The sequence below is a fragment of the Falco rusticolus genome, chromosome 8 (assembly GCF_015220075.1).
Source record: "Falco rusticolus isolate bFalRus1 chromosome 8, bFalRus1.pri, whole genome shotgun sequence".
Lineage (NCBI taxonomy): Eukaryota > Metazoa > Chordata > Aves > Falconiformes > Falconidae > Falco > Falco rusticolus.
Genome location: NC_051194.1, coordinates 24,862,137 through 24,875,352, shown reverse-complemented (window position 1 = coordinate 24,875,352; position 13,216 = coordinate 24,862,137). Strand labels below are relative to the sequence as shown.

The 13,216-nt window shown below is 37.7% G+C and overlaps 1 protein-coding gene across 10 annotated transcripts in view; it reads left to right on the top strand.

Annotated features, from left to right (window-relative positions):
* MBD5 (methyl-CpG binding domain protein 5) overlaps positions 1-13,216 on the top strand; it is a 149,365-nt gene that overhangs the window by 237 nt on the left and 135,912 nt on the right. The gene's annotated exons all lie outside the window — the stretch shown is intronic.

Sequence of the window (13,216 nt, the reverse complement as noted above, 5' to 3'; positions counted from 1 at the left end):
CGCTTGTTTACCTCAGGGAGGGAGCGGGAGGGGGGGCCCGGCGCTCGGCCGCGCTGGGCCGCGGGCGGCGGGGAGGGGGCGCCGGGCGCCCGCCTGTCACTTTCTGCCCCCTCTCGGTGCCGGGGGCTCCCCCCGCTCGGTCCTGCCGGAGCTTTGTTGTCGCCGGGGCGCGGGTGATGCTCCGGCCCCGGCCGCGCTCCCCTCCCCGCCGCCCCGGGGGTTGCCGCTTCAGCGCCCCGCCGCCGCGGGCCGGGGAGGGGGGATGCCGGCGGGGGCGGCTCGTCGCGGGAGGCGCAGGGTGCTGAGCAAAGTTCGGGGTGGGTGCGGAGCCCCGGCTCGTCCCGAAAGTGGTGTTTTCCTCGCCGCAGCGGGGATTTTGGTGGCTGGAATAACGGCAGGGTGTTGGGGTGCCCTCGGGGTCCGCTCCCCCCCGGTTGGGCTGTCTGAAGAACGGCGGTTCCAGGCCGTTATATGACTTAGCGACCACCCCCCCACCCCACCCCTCCTCCCGCGGTCCTTAAGGCCCTGGTGGTACAAAGACCTGCTCACCAGCCTAACTTCCAGGGCTAGTCCAAGAACTGGACTCTTGGCGAATGTCAGATATTTGCAGGATTGGAATCGGTGTTGCACGGTGGATAGCACTCCGTGGCCATCGTTGGTGGCTGGCTATATTTGGTCAATGGTTTGCTCAAATACATATGTCGTGATCTGTTTTTCCATGGCCTTCTGGTCGCAAGGCCAAATGTCTCCATCCACACCGAACGATGTTGGTGGTTTGTTAGGTCAGGTACCGCTGGTAGGCTGGTCTGACCGGGTGGGTTTTTTTCTACTGATTAAAAGGAAAGTTACGTGTCAAAATGTCCGAAATAGATTAAAATGTAAGGGGGCAAACTAAATGCCTAACTCAAGGAAATATTGGAAGAAGCCTTGTAGAGAATTGCAAGAATCCAGAAGTAAGAGTTTGGGCATTAATGCCGAGTTGAAATAAGTGTCCTCTACAGAAGTAGGATGTTTACATTAAAATTGCTTTTCTCTGCTTATTTCTGGAGCTTAATTACGTCCTCCATAATTTTAAAAAGACAGTTTAACTGCTCAGTTTATTAAGTACCATGGTGCATGCTGAACCATGAAGTAGGCCATGAGTACGTATTTCAGTGGGGCATCACGGTTAAATGGTGGTCAGCAGAGAGTGTGTGTCATCTCTGCTTCACGCTGGAAGGATACCCACAAGAAAGAGCTCTCCTGAAAGCTTTGCTGTCTCCCATTTCTAATTTGTACATACATGTCTTATGCGAAGCAGTAATTTTGTGATCAAGCTGGAAAGAGTTTGAGAAAGCCGTAATTTGATGGGTTGGAAAGAATGAGAGAAAAATAGAGTTGGACTGATACTTAACAATACTGTGAAGAAGAATTTAAGGTAGCAGCCATAACTATAGATCTTTCTAATAGTTTGCCATTAGTTTTGTGTTAGCTTGTAAAAACAGGATTAATTTGGTTTTAAATGTGAAAAAATTCAACAGCGATAATCATTGTCAAAAGCGGCAGATACGTGTTGTTAGGAAACACATTCTTCAAATGTGCGACTCTCCTTTTAGTTAGTTTACTACAGGCAAGATTTGGACAGCAAAAGACTGTCCAGCAGTAAACGACATAGTTTTTGTTGGGGTTTTTTTTCCATGACAGTGCTTCCTTTCTGAACCTGAGATATCATTGATCTACTTTCATCTGTACATGAGAACCTATAGCAACTTCAGGATTATGCTCCTGATGTATGTAGAGCTGCAGATCTGCCTGCAACTTTCATGGCCTACAGCTGATGAGATCTATTATTTGTTAGGGGGGATTGAACACTTTAATTTCTTTGTGTTTTAGTGTTAAAAATAGGTATGATTTGATTTAATATGATTGCTCAGTAAAGTACCCTAACAATTTTAAAGCTGGTCAGAATAATTCAGGGTCTTCTCTTACTTTAAATCTTAGAGATAAACTTACTAATAAAACCTTCATTTCCCCTCCAGCTCTGGCAGCCAGGTCTGTGCTGGAAAGACAACTGCTGCTTTGGGGAAATAGGGTAGGGAAGGTTCCCTCCTCAGGAGCCACTGGTGGGGCTGGGGATTCCAAGTTGTCAGACGCAATCCCTGCATTTCTGCAGCACCTAGCGCAAAGGGGTCTAAGGCTAATTTGGGGATTCTGGCTGCTGTCACAGCAACCTTCTAACAACTAAAAGAACTGAATCTCTTCAACCTGTGTTAAGGCAACCTCTGTTAAGGAAGACTGTGCATTATCAACACCTATAACTAAGGGGCAATACAGATTTCTTTGGTTTTTTTAAGCTGTCTTTGCTGCTATTATGAATAGGTATTTATATTTTCTAATTGCTTTTAGGAAAACTTTGTGTGTATTTTTCAGTTCTTTATCTTTTGAGACAAAATTAGTGATTGCTTTCCTCTGTATTCCAGGTTAGTGGCTTCCTAGGCTCTTGGGCAGAGAGTTTGTTTTGAATTAGCAAGGAACCTACCATAGCAAAATGTAGCCTGTGCTAGACATAAAGATGCTGTTCATGCCAGACTTATATTTGTCTTTAACAGTCTTTCCTTGGAGTTTGCTGTCTTACCTTTCTTTGTAGGTGAATGTGTTAGTTTCTATTTAGACTAGGTAGGCGGATGTTTGAAGAGAATCTTTATGATGCAATACTTTCAATAAATGAACTTTTCTTTGCTTGGAGTCCTTTCATTCTTCTGTGGCTGTGGAGGGATAGGTCTTTGTAAAAAAAAAAAAAAAAAAAAAAAAAAAGCACTGAAGATCTTGGCATAAGTAACAGTCCACTCAAAAATGGAATGCCTTGGTTTTCAGCTGGGTAGTTTAATTCGGTTTGTCAGTAATTTTTCTTTTTTCTCTCTTTTTTTTTCCCCCTGCTGTTACTCATGGTCGTTCCTTGTATGTGGAAGATCAGTAACTTTAATACAGTCCATAACTACAAAGTTAGTTTCTGAATCAGCAGCGGGTGCTTATCGTGGATGTTCCTTCTGGAAAGCAGCAAACCAGGTGGGTGGCCCCTTGTGCCCATCTGGAGCCCCACTAATGTCAGCGTGTCTTTCTATGGGCTTAAGAGACCACACGCACAAAGCAGTTTCCAAGAGAAGAATCTCATCTATTAATGGCTAGGGACACAAATGTTGAAAGTGGCTGAGCTTCCTTTAAAAAAATATTGTTAAAACTTTTGAAGAGTGGGAAGTTCTGCTTCTTCTTTTAGGCTTGTTTGGTTTTTCAGGGGCTTGGTTTTGTTTGATTGGGTTTTTGTAAGGACCCTGTATTGATTTCTGCTTTGTCCCACTGGAAATGGGTATCGAAGTTACCATTGATTTCAACAATAAAAAGATACAGGATACATTTTTTTAAATGTTTTTATGTCATTAAGGACCTGCTTATTCTTTTTTAAGAGTTATTTGAATATTTGAAACCACAGGCTTTCATTGGCATTTCTTTGTTTTTATTTTAGGAAGTATTGGGTGGAATAATATTGCTTAATTAGTTTCAAATAGGCCTGCACAGGAACCAAGGCTTGTATTAGTAACAACATTTTGGAAGAGCATTTGAGACAGTTTTCAGAATGCTTTAGTTTTTATCTATGTAACTAGAGTTAAAACAAGTGGGATGCTAATAAAAAACAGCAGTTAAAAAATTTAAGAAGTATGGACTCCTTTTCTCTCTTCAAATTCCAAGTTCTTTATTATAGTGATACCTATTTTTTTTGTGAATCATCTAGAAAGGAGTTCAGACTTCACACTGTTTCTGAATAGAGGTAAAATTTGTCAAAACCACTCAGGCTACAGTGTTATAAAGTATATTAGTACATAGCATACATGTATGTACACAAATGCACATGTGTAAATACAAATGAGTGTGTAAAACATCGATACTTTAAAACAGTACTTAAAATTAAAGCTCCAAAGCTTTGTGTGGCTCCAAAGATCTGTATTTTGAGGCTCTTACCTCTAAGTTGTTTTGTTTTTTTTATCTGGCACATGGCAGCAGGAATCAGTCATTACCATGAGATGGCTATTCATAGACCTTTGTGAAATGAGTTGATCATCTCAGTTTATCTGCAGCTTGACAGGTGTTCCCATCACAAAAATCTCCATTACCTCCTGTCCTCCCCATGGGAATGACTAAGGAACGCATTGCAGAGAGTGGCTTTGAGGGTTGGTTCATTGGGCTGGAGCTGGGGAACATTGTGGTGGGCAATACAGAGAGCTGGAGATGCCCAGGCTACATTTGTTACTTTGTTGTTTGTTTGTTCTTGGGTGGTTTTTTTTTTCTGAAATCTTCTGTTTAAGGAGCTTTAAATTTACTTAAAAAATGAAATGGTAAAATGTCTGGAAATTCTTTGTAAGGTTTCTAATAACTTTCTTTATTAAAGAAGGAATAAAGGGTTTCATTTATTCCTCCGGTTAAATTCTTCGATGTGCTGTTTTCATTATTTTTTTTTTTTATTTCTTCTACAGGAAGTATTTTAAAATAAAAAGCAAGCAGTATTTTGAAAATTCTTATCTCGTCACGATATCTGGTAGCTAAGACTTACAGAAGCAATATGTTAATTACATTATTCCTATATGAGGTAAAATTGAAGCCCAGATTTAAAAAGAATATATATTCTCATAATTTTTGCTTAGTCTACATTTTCAGTGACATTAAATCCAAATTTATTTTGGTGACTTGCTGAAGGAGGAGTAATCTGAAATGTAAATAGCATCTTAATATTAGGGCCCTTGGTTTGCAGCATCAGTAGCATGGCATCGCTAAGAAGAATTCCCAAGTGAGGGAACCAGAACAGTTGTCAATTGTTTGCACAACAAATCCTGTTGGATCAAATGGTGATATTCTCAACGTTTAGATAAAAAGAGGCTTGCAATAATGTTGCCTTGTACCCCACTGCCAAAGGAAACAAATGCAGTCTAAGTTAGGAGAAACATAAAAGTTGGCCAAATAGAAGCTAGGTCTACATATCATAAATATAGATAGGCTAATTTTTCCATTCATACTGCCTGATGTTACAAAACCACATAAATTTAATTTCAGTTTGCCAATTTTAGAGTTTATTTTTAAGCTCTGGTAGATCATTGTCAACACATTGTTTAGGATTATCTGTTGTGACAAACTGAAGTCTATAAAAACGTGTAAAACATTTGGGTTTTGTCTTCATCCTTTAAGCTTTTACCTGTATACATTCATATATGTATACTCATGCATGCCTATTTATACACATGTGCGCTTGTGTATATATATATGCATATATATGATTAGACCTGCTAGAATGAGTACAAATTTCATGAGTTTTGGTAGGACTCAAGCTGTAACATTGACAATAGCAAAAAGTTGGCACTGGCTTTATATTTTGACTGTTTGCACCTAATCTACTTCTAAATTATGCATATTTTAAAGGTATATAATTTTTGACTTTTAAGATTCTGATGCAATTAAGATTTTTTCATCTGTTTAATTTTTGTACGTAAGCATGCCGTTGACTTAAGGAGGTAAATTTTATTTATAAGTATGTAAAAACAAGCACACAAAAAAATTTTTGCTGGATCCTCTCATCTAAACCCTAGATGAGAGGAAGAATTTTTTGGTGTCTGCTGTTTTTGTAAGAAAACACTGTGAAAGTGGACAAATGAGATCATTGATTAAAGAAACAAAGTGGTCAGAAATCTGTAGCGAGCAATTTTTTTTTTTTAGAACAGAACTTTCTTTTGTTTTTACAGGCTTGGGGGCAGAAGGGGGGATTTGTTGACCCCTCGTAATCTTTATGGGGAAGAAGCTTGGTTACAGCAAATAATAAGAAGGATCAGATTTAAGAGGTAGACATGTTGGTATAAATTGGTGATGCAATGGGGTTTTGTTATGCTGTTCTTCATCGCTACTGGATATGTGAAATGATATTGTAAGGTCTGCTGGTATTTCAGAGTTCAATAACTTTTCTTGATGCATTTTGAAGTGTTAAGAGAAAAAGCGTCTGGAAAATATTTTTCTTTTTTGCAACCATTTGTTTTAAAGTTTTCTGCCTGCCTTTTTTTTTTTTTTTTTTTTTAAGAATCAGACTGTGTTTCTCAAGGATAGCCCCCTTTGAGCTTAAAATATTTTTCCTCAGAAGATTCCCATTCATACTATCTTAGGAAAGGTTAGGATTTTTAAGATAATGTTTAAAAATATTTTTCCTCCTTTAACATTTTGTCACATAGGAGTTCTTGCCGAAGGGATTCTTGACTGTTTTAGAAACTGTAATCTAGTTAAAAGGTTTGTTTATGCTTCCCATCTCTGTTCTGCTGATGGTATTAAGAGTGCGGGCCAGAGCCAGGCAGCTAACTGTTTATAGCAGTCAAACTTCAATTAAAGCTGCAGCCTTCAGTTTACTAAATATCAATATGTTCGTGGCAGCTGCAAATAATTGCAGAAAACATGAAAGTAGAGTGGTGGCCTGTGATTTTTCTCTTTCTCAATAAATTCTTTTTCACTTGTTCTTTTCATATTTAGAATCCTGAATACACTTTCAGATTCAGAAGTGATTTGCACTTTGAAAGAAGCTGTCTATGAAAGGCTGAGATCTATATTTGGGACTGTATCTTTTAGAGGCAAAACATTCATTGATTTCAGTAGAAGTTCTGTCCTAAAGGCTGTAGAGTATGTTCCTCTGTATCAGAGCAGATACCAAAATTATTCTACCACAACCATTGCATAGGCTGTCGTCCAAATGTGAAGTGCCATTGACTTTTGTCTACAAAGATAATTTAAATGTTGAGGGCTGTGAAGTCCCATATTCTCAGGGTAGCAAGAATGCGCTATATTTAGTGGACAATAACTCAAGAATTTGTGTGTTAAAAAAAAAAGCAAACTAATAACGTAGATTTCATTTAATACTTTCAACTTCGGGCTGATGTTTGGGTTTAAGGATTATGTATTTAAAAATATGTGGATTGTTGGAGCCTTTTAAAACACGCGTGGTTTTCCTTAAAGTCTGCCTTGGTGCTATTAAGTAATGTAGCACGTATGCGTCTGTAGGCCATCTGAACTGAAGAAGCAAACCATATCTGGCCTGTAGGCTATTGGTTCCTCACCTCTGTTTTAAAATTAGTAAAATCATTTGCAGCGTGATTCATTTCTAAAAATTACTTGTCCATCTGTGCAGAGCGTACTAGCTATAAAGTTGCACTGCTCACTGTGGTAGTGTTGGTGTTTTCTCTGAAAGTTGCATTACTCTTGTAATGGCTTTGTTGTAGCTGTTGTATCACACTTTGGCCAAGTTGGTTTTGTTTGATAAATACGTTTGTATTAGGCATGTAGTAGGGGGTGTTATAATAATGCTGTGTAAAGTGATGTTAATTTTTTGAAATACCAGTAAAATTTTTATACTCTTAATATTTTGTTATTAAAAATCTAGATATGAAATCTTTAAGGAAAAAAATAAAACGGTCTATCTGTTTTCACTGATGTCAGTGCTAAAATATTTATTAACTTCCTTGGGTGCTGGATCAAGCCCTAGATCTGAATTTTTCATGAGTTCTAACTTCACAAAGGTATTGGGGAATGAGCAGTTCTAACCATGTAATGATCCCAAAAGCTGGTCGTTAGGCAGCTTCTTAATCAGCTGGTATGTGGATTCCTAGTGGATCACCTTACAGATTTAGCTTTCTTCCTGTGCTTGTGGTTTTTGCTGGTCTCTTTCCCATGCTGCTTTTCTTAAAAACTTCACCGTTATGAATCAGTCTTAATCATTTTTTGTAACTCAAGTCAGTAGCTCATGCAAGAGTTCTGCTAAGAATCTGCAGACACATGGTGAGGTAGAACTTGACCAAAAGTCCTTTTTTATGTAAAAGGAGCTTAGAAATACTTCATGCTGGTAAAGGTATTCCTGTGTGTAGGAACTACATCGTTTTTCTTAAATAATAAGTATCAGAGCAATAACTGTTTTTCTGTCAGAGAACTGAGTATGTAAATTTTGTAGAACCTGTTGTTTCACATTTTTTCTTTTATTTGAAAACAGTCAATCAGCTTTCTCTAAGTACTGATCTGTGCTGATTAAAAATAAGTTTTAACTTTATTCAGGTTTTTTTGAAGTTACGGGTTTGCGACAACAACCTGAAACACTGTTATCCCATACTGGAACTGTTGGAAGTTCCAATTTTTAATGCTACTGCGTTTAACAGTAAAAACACCTGTTAATATTCAGCTTTTGCTAATTATTGCAAATAATTATAATACTTTGTGTGCACTGGAATTTATTTATAGTATCTGTATGTCTGGAATGTTTCTGAGCTGCTCTTAGGAAAAATGAAATGCCTTTTTGTTTCTCTTTTGGTGGTAGGTAGTCAAAATTCTTATGTAATGTATGAAAATGTTCATTATAATGGTGGTGAATGTAAACTTACTCATTGCTGATGACTGGTGAACCTTACATTGAAGATATGTTAAAGCATCTCCAGTTACCAGGTTTTTGATAGACAAAGTTCTTTTTAGAGATTTCTATTTGATGTCCTAATGTAGGGTCTGAAAAAAGTCAGTTAGCATGTGTACTAGAGGTCTCCAGACATTTTTTTTTTATTAGGTTATATGAATCAGTATGTTCATCAAAAACCTTCAAATAATTGCCACTTTTTTTTGATCTCAGCATTAATCCCATTGAGTATAATCCATAATTGTTCTGTCCTCGGTTTGCATTGCCTCTCCTGTTTAAGTTTGCTTTACTCAAATGCTATATTTTGCCCTAATAGAAATACCTGAGGACTTACTAACTGTTAGTTGGTCTTAGTAGTGTCTGATTCAACTTGGTGATGTTCTCCTCCTGCATGTCAGTAGCACAGAGAGTTTGGAATGCCATAAATAAACGTGAAACTTCAGAGAATGCATTACTAGGTAGAAATATTTTTATTTTTCTGCAAGCAAAGGATGGTGAAGCCTGCTTCACCAGAGAGGCAAGTTCCCTGAAGCTGCAAGGTGCTGCCTGTGGATAAGTCTTACTGCTGTTTGCTGTGGTATTCAACTTTAGGTATACTTATTTTAAGGGAAGATGGTGTTTTGCTCACTATAAGAGAAAGGAGGATTGTAACTGAAAGCTGCTGGAGAGGTCTCGTGGTGTGGGAGTAGGAAGGAAACAATGTCAAGACGTTAGGAAGTAGCAGACTCTGGGGAGAGGGGTTGGTGGTCAGGAGTGAAGCAGCGTAGCGAATGGCAACGGAGAGAGAAGGGGGGTGCAACAGGGAGGGAGGTGGATGGAGGCAAAGCGTTTGGAGAAGAGCTGAAGGCTGGGGGGGTGGTGTGGACATAGTCGGGGCTGGAATGAAAACTGGGAGGTGTTTAGGCAACAGGGGCTGTGTGGCTGCGTGTAAGGTCTTTGACATGGTGGAGGGGAGGAGATCTGGTAACGGATGTGATCGGAAAGGGAGATGGTGACTATTTATGGAAAAAAACCCTGGTAGCCTTACCGAAAACACAGTTACGAAGCCCCGTGGCTTGTGTTTTCACATACAGTATCAACTAAAAGTGCTGCTTATCACAGTCTTTGCATACAGCAGTCTTAGGATGATTGGAAAAGGGAAATAAATAGGCATCCCACTACTATCAGGCATATCTATAATCCATAATATTGTCACTGTGGCTGCCTAGAGTTGAGAGCGCTGTAAGTTGTTAATGGCTGGATCATTGGGTGTATCCAGACACCAGGCCCCAATGTTTTCAAATGATAAGTGGTATCAATAGAAAAGAGGTGCTTAAGTATCTTTGAGGACTTCGGCCTACATGTTTAGGTTTCTAGGAGTTAAGTCTCTAGGCAACTAAATACATGAGTTCAGCTTTTTCTTCTTTGTCCTATTTCAGTTCTGTCTTGTGGCTGCAAACTCCATGTCTTTGTTGGAGTAAAGTATCAGAGAATTCTGCCCTCCTGTAGCATAAACAGTTCTCTTTGACAAAGACCTACTCAGTTTTCATTAGGAAAAGTATCCCAGCGTTATATTCTGAAAAGGGTGGCTGGAATGCTCAGCATGCCTTCTCTGGCTTGCCATTATTTTGTTTACTTTGACTATATTCTTTCTTACTCCTCTCTTGAGTAAACAATTCTAATCCACTACTGTACATGGAAGTCTTTTTTTTTTTTGTTGTTGTTATTTATTTATGAACCTCCCTATTTTTTATGCATCCTTTTGACATCAGATGACCAGAAGTAAACACAGTATTCCTAGTGAGGGGAAACCACTGATTTATATGGATTATTCTAATCCAACATCATGCAAGCAAAATCAAAAAATAGTTTGACTACCTAATGATTCAGAAATGCAGAAGTGTTGCCAAAAATTTTAGCATTTGTTAGCTTTACACTTGAGCAAATGCATTCTGGTAGAGGATTTAACTTCTTTGTTTTAACTCTTATCTTCAGAGTTTTAAGGCTATGAATTTATTCCACAAAAAGACAGAAGCACATGTTTTACAATTAATAGAAATATTAACATTAGTTTTTAATTTGCTTGCATTTTCTTTTTCAGATAAATATTTCTAGGCTTACATATACAGGGACAAACATTCTTCCATTGCATATAGCCGCAAAAGTTGGTTTTTTTATTGAACAGAAGCTGTAAAATGATGTAGCATTTTCTAGTTTGAGATAATGGTCTGAAGCTTATGCCATAGGAAACAAATTCAGTATACCTTAGTGAGGAAAGGAGTATCTCTTGAATAGCATCAGTTTCTGTGTATTTTGAGTGCTTAAGTATTTCAACAGAAATGGGAACAACATCTTTTGAGGAACCTGAGCAGAAGCAGGAACCAGATGTGTTGATACTGTAAGCATTAAACAGTCTGCAGTTTAAGAATTATTCTCTGGTCCCTTTGAATTCAAGGACTGAATTATTTTATGTGCCTCTTCTGGACAGTGTTTTCCTGTGTATTTGTCAATCATACTGGAGCCCTGGTATTACTGTAATACAGAATAATAGAAATACTGAGGGAATTTTTTTTTTTACTTCTGTGAAAATTATTTTGGGGGATGATTTTACATGGTTCAATAAAGAATGGAAGTTCAATAAAGAATGGAAAAAGAAACATGGTAATTTAGGATGAACAGTAGAAGAGACTTCTTATAATGAGAGAAACTTGATTTTTAAATTTAATTTCTATTGGATAGCTTAGATTTGAATTGCTGATACTATTCTATATTAGCCTCTTAGCTTGGCTACAAGGGAATATTTTTGCTCTTTGAAAAAATTATCTTATTTTTTTCATTTTTTTTCTGTTCAAGACAAAAAAACCCACAAAACAAAAAAAACCTGTCCCAAAATACTTAAATGTGTGTTTTTCTCTAAACTACAACAGCTGTACAACATTGTTTTAAATAAATATTCTGATACAGTTTCACCAAAAAAACAAGAAAAAGGGAGTTGTTCAGGCGCTGAAATAAAATTATCTGCAAACTAGTGAAGTTACATATGCGTTTTTCCCATGATTCAGCATTTGATGAAAAATATGTTAGTAAGTATTTATTTTAAGTTAGAAAACCAAATTTGAGAAAATTATTATTTTTTTTAGATTTTTATGAGTAATATATAGGTCAGTTGACTATTTGACTTCAGAACAGTTCAGGGAGGAATCTAGCAAAGTGAAGATGCCTGTTGTGCATGAAATAGAAATACATGCTCAGCAACTGGATTGATCTTTGATAATCTTTCTTGTTAGATGTTTTTCTCGCTATTATAAAATACAGAATTTTAAAATCAAACTTAATTGTTCTTTATAAAAGTGAAGAAAATAAATTTCTACAACATTCAAATATGAAGTATTAAATGGGATATGCATGAAGATATTAGAAGTTTAAGAGTGGTGGCCTCAGTTTAATTTATAACCAGGGAGCTTTACATTACTTTTACCATGACTTTTATTTTAAAGTCAAGTGACTTTTTTTACATAGAAAAGTAACAGTCATACATGTCTAGTAGTTTTTTAATTTTTTTTTTGTTTAGTGTTATGTATTGTGATTCGATGTTACCATTATAATATTAAATATTAATAACATGGTTTTGGTAAGAAAACTTCAAAATAATGTCTGGGCAGAATAATGTGTGTTTCTGTAAAGAAGGGAATTGCTTTCCTAAATTCAAATAGCATATGTTTGTGGGTTTTTTGAGGCTACTTCATTTGATGGTATTATCTCATAGGCATTGCTTCCCTTTGAGATGGATGGGGCTTGTACCCCTCTGAAAGGTGAGCTTATGTCTAGTAGTGGAGTGTAGCATATTTTTCTCTGTGCAGTGGAAAATAAAAAGTTTATGACTTGGGCAAAATGCTTTGCCCGTTTTTGTAGAGTCTTGTGTGTTTAGCGTCCAAAAACCTTTTCATAAATAGAGCTATAGAATACCTAAGGCTATTCAATTCATCTTTTCAAGGGCAAAGGATTTTTCTTTTTCTTTCTTTTTTGAGAAAGGGAGCTGTCAGAACGAACTTTATAGTTTTTCCTTTGTTGAATTGACACTCTATAAAATTTTATTTTAGCAGATTCGATACAAGAAGGAAGAAAATGATAGACTACAAGTAGGGCACAGAAGAAAGTTGTAGGTTATTAAATCTTTTCAAGGAGAAAAGGAAGTAGTTCAGTGTGCTTGCAGAGGTTCCTGTGTCAGCATTTGAGAAGCCTGGAAGAGATTATCTTCAGCCAACAGCAGGTAACGAAGGACAGGATGTGAAGGGAACACTGAACTACCAGCATGAAGGAAATTTGAGATATTAGCCTGTTTCAAAACTGGTTTTGCTTTAGATGTCTTCTTGCTTTGCAGTTCTTGAGCTGCAGTGTGAGAGTTTTGAGCATGCAGATTAAAAAGTGAATGCTGATGTCTTGAAATAGACATTTTAATAGGCTTTTTGGCTTTTTTTTTTGAGTGAATTTATCATTAAGGAGAAATAATAGCAACTCAACAGATAAATCGGAGCAAATTAACCCTTCATAGAACTGTTTGGTTTTGGGGGGTGTTTTTCCTCCCCATATTGCTATCCACATGCATGTACATTTTACTGAGAATTGGCCCCTCTCTTGAGGGCATGGGCAGCATTAATAGAATTAGTTAAGGGTCATTTGGCCACAGGGTTCATGTCATAATCTGTCAGCTCAGTTCTCTCTGGCAGGTGAGCTGGGTATTTTGGCATGTGTATTGCTCCACCTGTGGCACTGGTGTTCTGCTCTGCA